This window comes from Hyla sarda, chromosome 1, assembly GCF_029499605.1.
Source record: "Hyla sarda isolate aHylSar1 chromosome 1, aHylSar1.hap1, whole genome shotgun sequence".
NCBI lineage: Eukaryota > Metazoa > Chordata > Amphibia > Anura > Hylidae > Hyla > Hyla sarda.
In genome coordinates this window covers 512753706-512766941 of record NC_079189.1, presented here as the reverse complement: position 1 = coordinate 512766941, position 13236 = coordinate 512753706, and the positions used below count along the sequence as shown (strand labels likewise).

General features: G+C 45.1%; 1 protein-coding gene across 8 annotated transcripts in view; it reads right to left on the bottom strand.

Annotated features, from left to right (window-relative positions):
- The window catches only part of MCTP1 (multiple C2 and transmembrane domain containing 1), an 822947-nt gene that overhangs the window by 581154 nt on the left and 228557 nt on the right, over positions 1–13236 (bottom strand). The window lies entirely within an intron of this gene.

Here is a 13236-nt window from a genome sequence, read left to right as displayed (position 1 = left end):
CCTCAGTGTACAGAGCCCTGCTTGTCCTCAGTGTACAGAGCCCCGCTTGTCCTCAGTGTACAGAGCCCCGCTTGTCCTCAGTGTACAGAGCCCCGCTTGTCCTCAGTGTACAGAGCCCCGCTTGTCCTCAGTGCACACAGCCTCGCTTGTCCTCAGTGCACAGAGCCCCGCTTGTCCTCAGTGTACAGAGCCCCCCTTGTCCTCAGTGTACAGAGCCCCGCTTGTCCTCAGTGTACAGAGCCCCGCTTGTCCTCAGTGTACAGAGCCCCGCTTGTCCTCAGTGTACAGAGCCCCGCTTGTCCTCAGTGTACAGAGCCCCGCTTGTCCTCAGTGTACAGAGCCCCGCTTGTCCTCAGTGTACAGAGCCCTGCTTATCCTCACTGCACAGAGTCCTCTCCTGTCCTCACTGCAAAGAGCCATGCCTGCCCTCAGTGCACAGAGCCCTGCTTGTCCTCAGTGCACAGAGCCCTGCTTGTCCTCAGTGTACAGAGCCCTGCTTGTCATCACTGTACAGAGCCCTGCTTATCCTCACTGTACAGAGCTGATTGTCCTCACTGTACAGAGCCCTGCTTGTCCTCAGTTTACAGAGCCCTGCTTGTCCTCAGTGCACACAGCCCCGCTTGTCCTCAGTGCACACAGCCCCGCTTGTCCTCAGTGCACAGAGCCTCGCTTGTCCTCAGTGCACAGAGCTCCGCTTTTCCTCAGTGTACAGAGCCCCGCTTGTCCTCAGTGTACAGAGCCCCGCTTGTCCTCAGTGTACAGAGCCCCGCTTGTCCTCAGTGTACAGAGCCCCGCTTGTCCTCAGTGTACAGAGCCCCGCTTGTCCTCAGTGCACAGAGCCCCGCTTGTCCTCAGTGCACAGAGCCCCGCTTGTCCTCAGTGCACAGAGCCCCGCTTGTCCTCAGTGGACAGAGCCCCGCTTGTCCTCAGTGGACAGAGCCCCGCTTGTCCTCAGTGTACAGAGCCCCGCTTGTCCTCAGTGTACAGAGCCCCGCTTGTCCTCAGTGTACAGAGCCCCGCTTGTCCTCAGTGTACAGAGCCCCGCTTGTCCTCAGTGTACAAAGCCCTTCTTGTCCTCAGTGTACAGAGCCCTGCTTGTCCTCAGTGTACAGAGCCCTGCTTGTCCTCAGTGCCCAGAGCCCTGCTTGTCCTCAGTGCCCAGAGCCCTGCTTGCCCTCAGTGTACAGAGCCCTGCTTGTCCTCAGTGTACAGAGCCCTGCCTTTCCTCAGTGTACAGAGCCTTGCTTGTCCTGTCCTCACTTCCTGTATGTGGTCTCATCACAGAGACACACAGACAATAGCTGTAGGGACAAAAATATACACCAATGTATATTACAAATATACATATTATGGTATTATCTACATTATATGAAAAGTTTTTGTTAACAACAAGTACACTTTAAATGGACTGAACATATTCCACACTTGGTCCATATCCCAAACATATCCCATTTCTGTACAGGTCTCAAAAAGGTGGTACACCACATTTTTGAGTCCCACAAATAAACAGGATACATTCGAGAAATCGACTGAAGGTAGGTTCATACAAACTATTACTCTGGCTTTCAAATTGTGATATTATATATTACTAATATTGTCTAATTAGGTGACTAAATGCATAGGTTGTAGAATATTCACTACAGTAATTGCTATTGTTGATTATTATGCATGAGCCATTTCTGAAGCAGTCGGGGTCTGAACTGGAGCCAGAGTGTGTACTTCCTTTGACATTCTATATCTTGGTGGCCATATTGGTGAGATTTCAGTATCATAAACGGTCATAAACTGTAGTGTATGTGTCTGTATAATATCTTGGCTTGGTTTCTCTCTTACTGACGTTCATACTTACTGGCCATACGTTCACTGGACACAAACATGGACATATGAGCAGAACAGTATGCCAATGTAAACTGCCACATACCCATTGCAGTAGTCTACTATTCTCTACATTAGGTACATCTCCAAGTGTATACTGTCATTTTGAGGGTCTCTAATGTACAGGCAGCTGGGCATTTCAGTCATGCAAAATTTGAATAAATGTTTGAAAATGGACTGAGCATAACCACTAGTAGACAAAGTATGGTCCACTGAAATAAATGGGCACAGCTCAGAATATGCCAGCAGTATATCGTTCTGACCTGTAACAAGTGTGAACTAGTCCTGAGATTGCACTGTATACGTGTAGTAACAGCATCCAGATATTAAGTGGTGTGATGTTTGTTGTACAATAATAATTCACTATATACACTCTTGAAGTATTTCCCTTCAGAGTCATTACAATAAAAACACAGTTACACAGACTTGGCAGCAGTGAAGACTGTAGCGGACACAAGACACCCCACTGTAATGACACTAAGACGTCTCGTGACAGTCTGAACAAAGTTACTTCTCCCTGAGATCCCTGGTGTCTACTCATGATGATGCTTTGAGACAAAACAGTCATTGAATGTGCTGAATATCCTGGTGTTTGCTTATATGGTAATATCTTTCTAAGCATCAGTTTAATAGCAGGAACGAACATTATGTGCAGTCTGAACAGTCAACTCTCAGAGCCCCTGTGGTTAAACCATAGATGTTATACAGCTCACAGTCACCCTGATGAGATCTATCTGCGAACACAGTTAAGAAAATTATCATCAAATATTATAGAGAGATCACGATTAATTCCCCAAAACAGTAATATAATTATGATATCAAACTGTGGCATCTCTCATTGTTCTTCTACATAGCTATGTGTAGTACAGGATTACAGGAAGAAGAGGGTGAATTTTGCCACAAGGAGCCTGCTACTAGAGATGAGCGAAGTTACAGTGATTGATTCGATTCGTCACAAACTTCTCGGCCCGGTAGACTCTCCTAGAACTGTATCCACCTTTTCCAGCCCACCGGAGCACCTAAAAGCTGAACTAATTTATGCAGGCTAAAGTCAGCAACTGCCGAGCCGAGAAGTTTGTGACGATTTGAATCACTGTAACTTCGCTCATCTCTACCTGCTACCCTTGGAATTACAAATTATACAATAAATAAAATACATAACCAACTACACTGATAATACACCCATTGGAGGTATAATTCTGTTTGGGCACTGCCTACTTTAATAATCATTTAAAAGGGGCACTACAGGTTAACTAAAACTTATCCCCTATAGAGATGATAAGTGTCTGATCAAGGGGGGTCCGACCACTGTCCAGGCGGGGTTCAGTCACGTATAGAGTTCAGTCATCATCCAGGTGCAATTCATACAACATCGACACTAAATGGGTGGGAAGCTCTGGCAACATAACTAAGAGTAAGGTCTCTAAAGACTAAAACTGAAAAAGATTTTTTAAATGTCAACGGTGGGACTGAAATTAGTCAAACAGTTGGCAGGTGAGAATGGGTTAATTTACCAGTCCCACATGGGACATATAGAAAATATTGCTAACTATAACAAAATTTATGTTTTGAAAGCTCATGTGTTGAGACTATTTTCTTTGCTGTAATTGGTGAGACATACCGCTCCATGTTGAGATACAAGTTAATGTTCCAAATTGAAAGGCTTGGCGAATGACTCTCTTAGTGGTACCAACAATGGACAAATGAATATTCTCAAATTGATGGAAATGTAAAGTTACTGCTTTGGGTTCAGATGGATCTTGCAAAGGGGCTGGAAATCACATCAAAGATATTATGAAACAAATAAAATGTTGTGGGTCATTTAGAAAATGTATTGAAAATTTATTGTCCAGTCCTAAGGGACACCCTGTAGAAAGGAAACTTCCTGAAAATGTTGTATTCATGTGTCTAAGCCTAGGTATGCCAAACAGTCATACTCAATGAGATTGACAGGTTCTAACAAATACAAACTGGCACTCAAGAACTAAATATATAGGCAGTATACAGAATGAAATACAATCTATTTATTATTCAGATGGACTAGTCGAGGATTGCTGCGCTGGAAGGACTTCCTGCTTCTTCTGGGTGGATTCACTAGATTCAATAGAAGCAGGAACTCTGTCCAGCAGCAGCAATCCTCGGCTAGTCCATCTAAATCGAGAGCTGCCACAGATCGGCACCGCAGCATTGTTCTTCAGTGATCGGAGTCCGTGCACGAACCAGGAGATCTGCACACACATCTCGGGTGAGCGGTACATAATACTAGGGATCGACCGATTATCGGTATGGCCGATATTATCGGCCGATAATCACGATTTTGGGCATTATCGGTAATTACCTTGCCGATAAGCCGATAATGTCCCGCCCCCCCCGACCCGCCACACCGCACCGCGACCTCCCCCCCAACCCACCGCACCGCTTCGCACCCCCCACCGTAGTGCTGGGTGGTATACCGGTATAAACAGGATACCATTTTTTTTTTCTCCCACGGTACGGATTTTTGCCCATACCGCTATACCGGTCGGGCCCCTCCCCCACCCTCCGAGTCAATAAAAAAAATTAAACTTACCCGTAATGGGGGTGGTCCGGGCCATCCATGCTTCCTGTAGTGTCCGGCGGCATTCCGGGTGGAGGGTGAACCGGTCCGGGCTGTCCTTCTCCGGGGGTCCTCTTCTCCACTCCGGGCAGGCTCCGGCCTAGTACGCTGCATAGACGCCGCTACGCCGTGACGTCAGGTGCGTTGTTGCGCAGCGGCGTCTATGCAGCGTTACTAGGCCGGAGACTGCCCGGAGTGGAGTAGAGGACCCCCAGAAAAGAAGGACAGCCCGGACCGGTTCACACTCCACCCGGAATGCCACCGGACACTACAGGAAGGATGGATGGCCCGGACCACCCTCCCCGGACAGTCCCTGCAGCAACTGGGAAGGTGAGTCAGGGTTCTGGGATGGACAGGGGTCTGTATAATATACTATACCTACAGTAGGCCCTCCAGCTGTTGCAAAACTACAACTCCCAGCATGCCCGGACAGCCAACGGCTGTCCGGGCATGCTGTGAGTAGTAGTTTTGCAACAGCTGGAGGCCCCCCTAGGCGTGGCGCGGCGGGGGGAGCGGTGGCGGTGATAGGTCTCAGGACCCCCAGACAGGCAGGGGGAGAGAAGCGGGTGGCGGCGGCGGCCTATGGCACTGCAAAAGCCACTGCAGTGCATTGATTTAAAGAGCCCGCTTTAAATCAATGATCTGCAGCGGTGTCGCGGGGGGATAAATAGCCGATAACTTATACCGGAATATCGGTATAAGTTATCGGCTATCGGCCCTAACCTCCACCGATTATCGGTATCGGCCATAAAAAAACGATATCGGTCGATCCCTACATAATACCATACATGTTTACATGATTAATGAGATACGACTTCTTTGTGCTCCTTATAAACTGTGATAATCTTACCAGAGACAGCCTTCTAACAGTTCGGGTTTTGCCAAGCATTTATATTTGTTTTATAATCTGACTCTAGCATCATTTTATGGTCATTTTATTCTTATAACTTTTTACAGCTGTGTGTGATATTTAGTTTTTGCCTACTTGCCAGCAAGAGCCCTCCTGGTTATATGGACATTTACTACAGCTGGATTTATAATAAATTGATTTTATTTCGTTCTGTATACTGCCTATACATTTGGGCCTTGAGCGCCAGTGTCTATTTGTTATTTCCTTATCCCTTTTTGCAGCTAAGGTATAGGTGTATTGCTGGCCAGTCGATCTTTAGACAGTGAGCCATTCCACTTTGTATGGATTGACAGGTTGCCAAGAACTAGAGTTAAAGGGGTACTCTGCCCCTAGACATCTTATCTCCTATCCAAAGGATAGGGGATAAGATGCCTGAGCCGCTGGGGACCCCCGCGAACTCGGCTGCAGCACCCCAGACATCCAGTGCACGGAGAGAACTTCGCTCAGTGCTGGATAACTGGTGATGCGGGGCAGAGGCTCGTGACATCACGGTCACGGCCGCGCCCCCTCAATGCAAGTCTATGGGAGGGGGCATGGTTGCCACCACGCCCCCTCCCATAGACTTGCACTGAGGGAGCGTGGCCGTGATGTCACGAGCGGGGCACGGATGTGACGTCACGAGCCTCCGGAGCTGCACCTGAAGTTCTAAATGAACGCTGGGTGCAGCTGGGAGATTGCAGGGGTCCCCAAGGGATAAGATGCCTAGGGAAGGAGTACCCCTTTAAGGAAGAGTTGCTGGCAGACAAGCCATGTTTTAGAGCTTGTTTATCCTGTGACAATTTGTTTAGAATTAAAGAAACTCTTATTTAGCAGAGCTAACACAATGATACGTGTCAGGAAATCTGGTATAAAAAGGCAATGACCTGTATGAACGTCAGTCCTAAAGGAACGCTTCCGGAAAAAAATGATACTGCAGTTAACCCCATAAAACAGGCTCGCTGGGCACAGTGTATCAGTGTTCTTTTAATGTGTACATATCTAGTAGCTACTTAAGAAGTAAAAGAAAAAACTAGCGTAACATGAATCGTGTTGTCTATTTGATCTTGCTTGTAAAGTGCTTGATCCTACTTGTAAGTCCCCACTCGCACTTCTGCACCATGTGATCAAATTCAGTCAATACTCAGAATTAAGTTTCTGTAGCACAGCAAATTATTTTGTCTCAATGATCTTTGCCAAGTTTTTGGGAAGTTGGAATTCGGACTTCTGAATGTTTATGGCACGACTGTGTTAAAGCTTAGAAGCAACTGACACGACGTGTGTTCCCTGAAATTGTAAGCACCGTATTTCTCACTAGGTAAATGTGCTAGATGTGTATTCACATCAAGTCCAATCTCTCACAATGTAAAGACCCTTATAAAAGCAATTCATTCTGAAACTGAAGTCGTCTTTTTCACAGATGAACTGACAAGTGTGAAGGCTCTAAATTCATTATATTAACAGGTATGACGAAGCATTAGAAAGCGTATATTAGTGAATATTAAACAGTTATATAACACACAACACCTCTGATGTGCAGCTTGTAGAGAGGACTATTGAAATAATGCAAACATTGGCCTAGATTTACTGATACAGTCTATTTCTGAGCTGGACAGTCTTCAAATGTACCAGATTTATCCAAGTGTCTCAGGCTCATTAATAAAACTGGTGCACCGTAGATGCACTTCTGTTCCAAACCATTTGTTCGCGAATTGTCTGTTCTATTTGGCGCAATTTGTACAGATATCCACAAAACTATTTTCTTCAGTAAATGCATATATCTAAACCAATCCAAAATTGGGCTATATGTGGCAGGTTCCTTGGCTACATATGCTTAGAATGGACTTGAGCCCCATTCCCAATATACAGTGGGGGAAATGCAGATGCTGGTAACAACCCAATACTGGAAATAACCCAAATAATCCATACATACAAAGAATCTAAAATAAACAAGATCAGAAATTAAGTTATGTGTAATAATGTGAAATGACAAAGGAAAAAAGTATTAAACTCATAAGAAAATGGAGGTGCAAAAGGCATGGAAAGCCAAAACACGGCTGAAATCTATCAGTAATTCTAAAGCAATCCAGCCCTAGTCAGTGCAAATTATTATCTGCTGGTTCAGTCCCAACTGATGGCTAAAAAAAGGTCTCATTGCCAAGGTGTCACACAAGACACTTCTCATGATGGGTAACAGCAAAGAGCTATCTCAAGACCTTCTTTGCAAAACAAAACAATGGTGTTGGTTACAGGCGCATTTCTAAGCTTCTGAATGTTCCAGTGAGCACTGTTGGGGTCATAACACGCAAGTTGAAAGACAATCATTTCACCATAAATTTGCCTCGACCAGGTGCGCCTCACGTGATTTCTGACAGAGAAGTAAAAAGAATAATCAGAATAATTGTCCAAGAGCCAAGGACCAATTGTGGAGAGCTTCAAAAAGACCTGGAATAAGCAGGTAATGTTGTCTCTAAGAAAACAGTAAGTCATGCACTCCGCCGCCATGGCCTGTATGCACTTACCACGCAAAACTCCATTGCTGAATACAAACCATGTTGATAAGTATTTAAAGTTTGCTGCACAACATTTGGAAAAGCCATTTAAATACTAGGAGAAGAGAAAAATTGACCTGTTTAAATGCCATAGTACACAATGCTTTAGATCTTCTCTATTTCACCTTCTGTTAAAGAAACCTTGAGGCTTTGGGCACATTTCAGTAATTAAAAGATCTAGGTATAACATTTACCACATGCCAAATCCCTTGTACCATATAAGCCTACATACAGCCAATGTTAATCTTTCTGTCTGAACTTCCAGGGGAGTTAAAGGGGGTTATCCAGATATAGAAAAACAGAGCTAATTTCTTTCAGCTCCATATCTGTCCCCAGGTTGTGTGTTATATTAAAACTTTTTTCCATTCATTTCAATCCAACTGAGCAATGGAAAATTAGCTGTTTTTATATTCCTGGATAACCCCTTTAAATTTATTACCAGCCCTTTCCAATGTTTTTATGAACTTGTTGAGCAGTTTTCAATTTCTCAAACTGAGATAGATACATACAGCCAATTCTTACAATATTTAAGAAAATCATATGCAAAGAGAAGTCCAGCTGGACAGGTGGAGCATGGATCCAGGTGCTGGACGCCGGCACCAGCGTAACAATGGAGAAAAGGAAGATCGGATCAAGCTCTGTGCAAATAAAATACTGTATTTATTCCAACATGACAACACAGGTAGTTCCGATCTTTCTTTTCTCCTTTTCTCCAAAACTGTTCAATCACCCCAGTTCATGGGAGATGTTTTATACATCCTGCAAGCCTTTTTTAAGAGAAGCATAAAACACCTATCATTTTACTAACCAAACTCAGTATCCAAATCACACACTTCCCCATCGTAAAAATTGGGTGTCCGATTTGGGCACCACTATACACCAGGATGTATGGGGGAAAACTTTTACATGGGCAAAAAAAGCTTCAAAATGTATTTCCCAATGGGTAAAATACATAAAGATTTGAACCTGATGGTATTGCACTCCGGTTAAAGGGCTACTCCCCCCTAGACATCTTATCCCCTATCCAAAGGATAGGGGATAAGATGTCTGATCGCGGGGCTCCCGCCATTGGGTACCCCCACATATATAGCATGCGGCACCCACCTGTTTCTGGGTCCCGACCACCGGAACGGAAGTCCGCGACGTCACGACTCCGCCCCCATGTGACGTCACGCCTTGTCCCCTCAATGCAAGTCTATGGGAGCGGGCGTCCCGGAGGTCGGGACCCAGACCCTCCAGTGCTTCCGGAGTAGAAACAGGTGGGTGCCGCATGCTATATTGCGGGGGTCCCCAGCGGCGGGACCCCGCGATCAGATATCTTATCCCCTATCCTTTGGATAGGGGATAAGATGTCTAGGGGTGGAGTACCCCTTTAAACTAGCAAAATTCTACCAAAATGCTGGAGAAACAGCAATGGCACAAGAACATTGACGCATCTCCTATGGGACTGCCCAGTTTTGGTCTGATATTGAAAGGCTTTTTAATGACCTAACTGGGAAAAATGTAAAAGTTGGCTCAGAGCTTGCCCTACTATTATTATGCATAGACAAATTCTTATAATATACTTTTATGTCATATTCTCCTCACTCCTTACTTCTTTTCATTTCCTTTTACATATACAGTCATAACTTTCATCAGGGCTCAAGTCCTGTGGGATTGTATGGGAACTGAGTTCCTGCGCTTTTTTACAGCAGCAACACCATTCCCATTAACAGGAGTCCTGCAGGATCAGCTCTAGAGTGAAAATCTTTGGATGAGTTTTTACACTTTCTCCCAGGACTTGACCCCTGCCTTTCATGTATTTTCAGGTCTCCTTTATTACTTAGTAAAAACCTAACAACCACCCCTGAAACTGTCTCGTGCTGCAAAGTTTAATGTTTACAGTTCTTAACTGCTCATAAATTTATGTTATCTACAGTTTCAAAATTATGGTGATTTGACATTGACAAAATCCCTACCTTTGCTACACAGAGTCCTGTGCATTTTTCTTTTACTAACTTTTGACTTTACAGGCTACCTTTCTAACATAGTTTGCTCATTTAAAGGGGTACTCCGCCCCTAGACGTCTTATCCCCTATCCAAAGGACAAGGGATAACATATCAGATTGCCGAGGTCCCGCTGCTGGGGACCCCCTGTATCCACCATGCAGCACCCACCTGTATCGGCTTCCGGAACTGCTGGAGGTCCTCAGGCTGAGTCCATGATGGACTAAGGACCTCCAGCGGTTCCGGAAGCCGCTACACGTGGGTGCTGCATGTTAGATCCAGGGGGTCCCCAGCAGCGGGACCCCGGCGATCTGACATCTTATCCCCTATCCTTTGGATAGGGGATAAGATGTCTAAGGGTGGAGTACCCCTTTAACTCTAAAGTTCAGAAATATCACCAAATCAATACTAACGGCATAACGCTATATAACATATGTTCCATATACAATATATTGCTTATAAGCTATTCTTTTTGTGAGTATATTTATATTTCATTTCCCTTATTGTTATCTTTAAATACCAACAAAAAACATACAATGTTTGGGGGAGAAATGGCACTGCACATCACCCTAAAACTTCACATAATTGAAGGAAGGATGAATGGCCCATGGAACCTTCAAGATTTGAAAACTGTTTGTATGGAAGTGTGTTGTCCTAGCACCAGAAGCTGTCCCATGACTTTGGACTGTCTCGGGCAGCTCGGCAACACAAGGTGTTGGGCCCATTGGAGTTTTGGTTATTGAATTGATTATTTGTGTATTATAACATCAGACAATATATTTTCTTAAATTAATTTCATTATTGTTGTATGTACATATGTTTTCTTGTTAATGTCCCTTTAATTGTGAGCAGTGAACCCCATGTTACCCCAAAGTCTCCCCTGTATAGTGAGGTACAGGGGAGGAGGTAGTCAGTCTAGTGCTAGACATCGTTCAGTCTAGTTCCAGCAAGGCTTTTGAGCAACAGCTTAGCTCAGGTGTACTGTGTGTCGTGTGCTCTGAGGAGAGGCCTACTTCTACTCTAATCTCTATACTGGTCATGCTGCAAGAAAGTGCTCGCATGTGGAAAATGCATGCCCCTATGGAGAAAGCTACAGTAAATTGGCAGGACCCTAACTACCAGAATTCATTCATTCAACTACTACAAGTCTCAGAACGGCAACAGGGCTCCCAAGGGGTTACGCTGCACTTACACACCAAAGGCCAGCTGTCTATTCATTTCCACCTGCATTTGCTCAGTAAAGACGGTTATCCGTAACCTGACGTCGGTGTGTTTATTTGCTCATGGTGTCTGTCCCGGTAGAAGCTGCCTCTACCGTGTAAAGGATAATGGTGCCCTGGCGTCACAAAGTGATCAGGTATTTTCACCAACACCACCCCGTGTCTTGACATAAGAATGGGCCAAAATGCCACCATAGCAATGCATGCGACCAGTTTATCCATACAGGAGGCGTCTTGTAGCTGTCATTACCAACAAAGGCTTTTGTACAAAGTACTAAATAAATATCAGTAAGCAAGTTCAATACTTTTTCCCTGTGTCATTTCATGTTATTGCATATAACTTCTGAGAGTATTTGTTTTGGTTTCTTTGTATATTTGGATTACTTGGGTTGTTACCAACATTAAGTGAAACTTTCATGTCAATAATACCTTTGGAAATATGTTTAGTGAGTAAAATGGTGATGTGTGCAATACTTATTTTTTTTTTAAATCAGATATTTTTATTAATAGTTTAACCCTTTTTAAACATACAAAAACATTTCCCCAACAATAAACCCCCCACCCACCGTACATACAAACAGTCCGTCTCTTCCCTCTGCAGGAGCAGGAATATACACAAGCAGTAAACTAGAGGTTTTAATATACTCATATTCCAATGGGGAGACTCCCCCAATCCCAGCGCACACAACTCCAGCAAGCAGCACCCCCAGGCAATTCAACAAAGCCACCAGAAGAGGAGAGAAAGAAAAGGGCAGACAAGGAAGAGAGTGAAGCCACATACAGAGAGTCCCCAGACTATAAGCCAATAATAACATAAACACAGGCCAAGGGGTCACAAGCAATTACGAACCAGTCCTCAAGGGGTCAAAATGGTGTACCCAGGGTCCCCAAATATTATCAAATTTCCGTTCAACGTTACGTTTAATATATATATCCCTTTCTCCAAGCGTACTATCTGCCATATTCTGTTAATAAGATCAGCTACACCCGGAGGAGCCGGTCTAATCCAGTACTGCGCAATCAGTTTCCTGGCTTGGTACAGCACACGTAAGATCCCCACCTCTCTCATGGAAGGTTCCTTATCACATCCAATAAGACCAAGTAAGCATACCTTAGGTTCTCTAAGCAGTGTAACCCCATAAACATCCCTGATAAGGCGTAACACATCAGCCCAATAGGCATCTAAAACGGGGCACTCCCACACCATGTGAAGCAGGTGAGCCTCCAGCTCCCCACACCTAGGGCAGGCAGAGTCGGACCAAACACCGACCTTATGTAAGAACAGAGGGGTCTTATACACCCTGTGCAGAAAGAACAACTGTGACAGTCTGTCAGCCTCTGACAGAGACAATGACGAGGTAAGCGACAAGACTTTACACCATTCCTTATCACTCAGCCCACCAAGGTCTCTCTCCCACTTATTCCGGACCGTCAAAGGGAACCGTTCATGGTAAAAACTCAATAGCTCACCGTACAGCCAAGAAATAACTCCAGCAGATTCCCTTTTCATAATAACCGATTCTAGGACCCTGTTAGTTTGCACCACCATCAGCCGCAGACGATTTTGAGTTTCGTACACCTGACGGAGTTGCAGGTACTGATAAAACGAGGAGCGCGGTAAAGCAAACTCCTCCTGCAAGTCCTCAAAAGATCGGACTACCCCCTGTACAGCCAACTGCCCCACTTCACATAATCCCATCCTCTCCCAAAAACCAGAATCCACAAAAGAGTAGAAAACTGGCAAGCCCGGGTTAAGCCACAGCGGTGTATACGATATGAAACTTGTAAGACCACGTAACTTACGCGCGTGGCCCCAAAGCCTGCAAAGGAGTTGGGTAGTGGGAGAGGAATCCGGAGGTCTTGTCAGGGCTCCAGTCTCCAGAATATGCAATGGCACCCTCCCTCCATGTCTGGCCATAAACAACCGACCCATAGGACCCAGGAGAGATGTCTTCGCCCACCCTCTAATCTGATGTATCTGTGAGGCAAGATAATACAGCCAGGGATTAGGTAACGCTAGCCCTCCTGAAGTTTTCCCCTTTGTAGTGTCTCAAGTTTGATCCTAGCAGTCGCCCCCCCCCCCCCCCCCCCCACAACACCAACTGTCTGAAACGCCGTTGT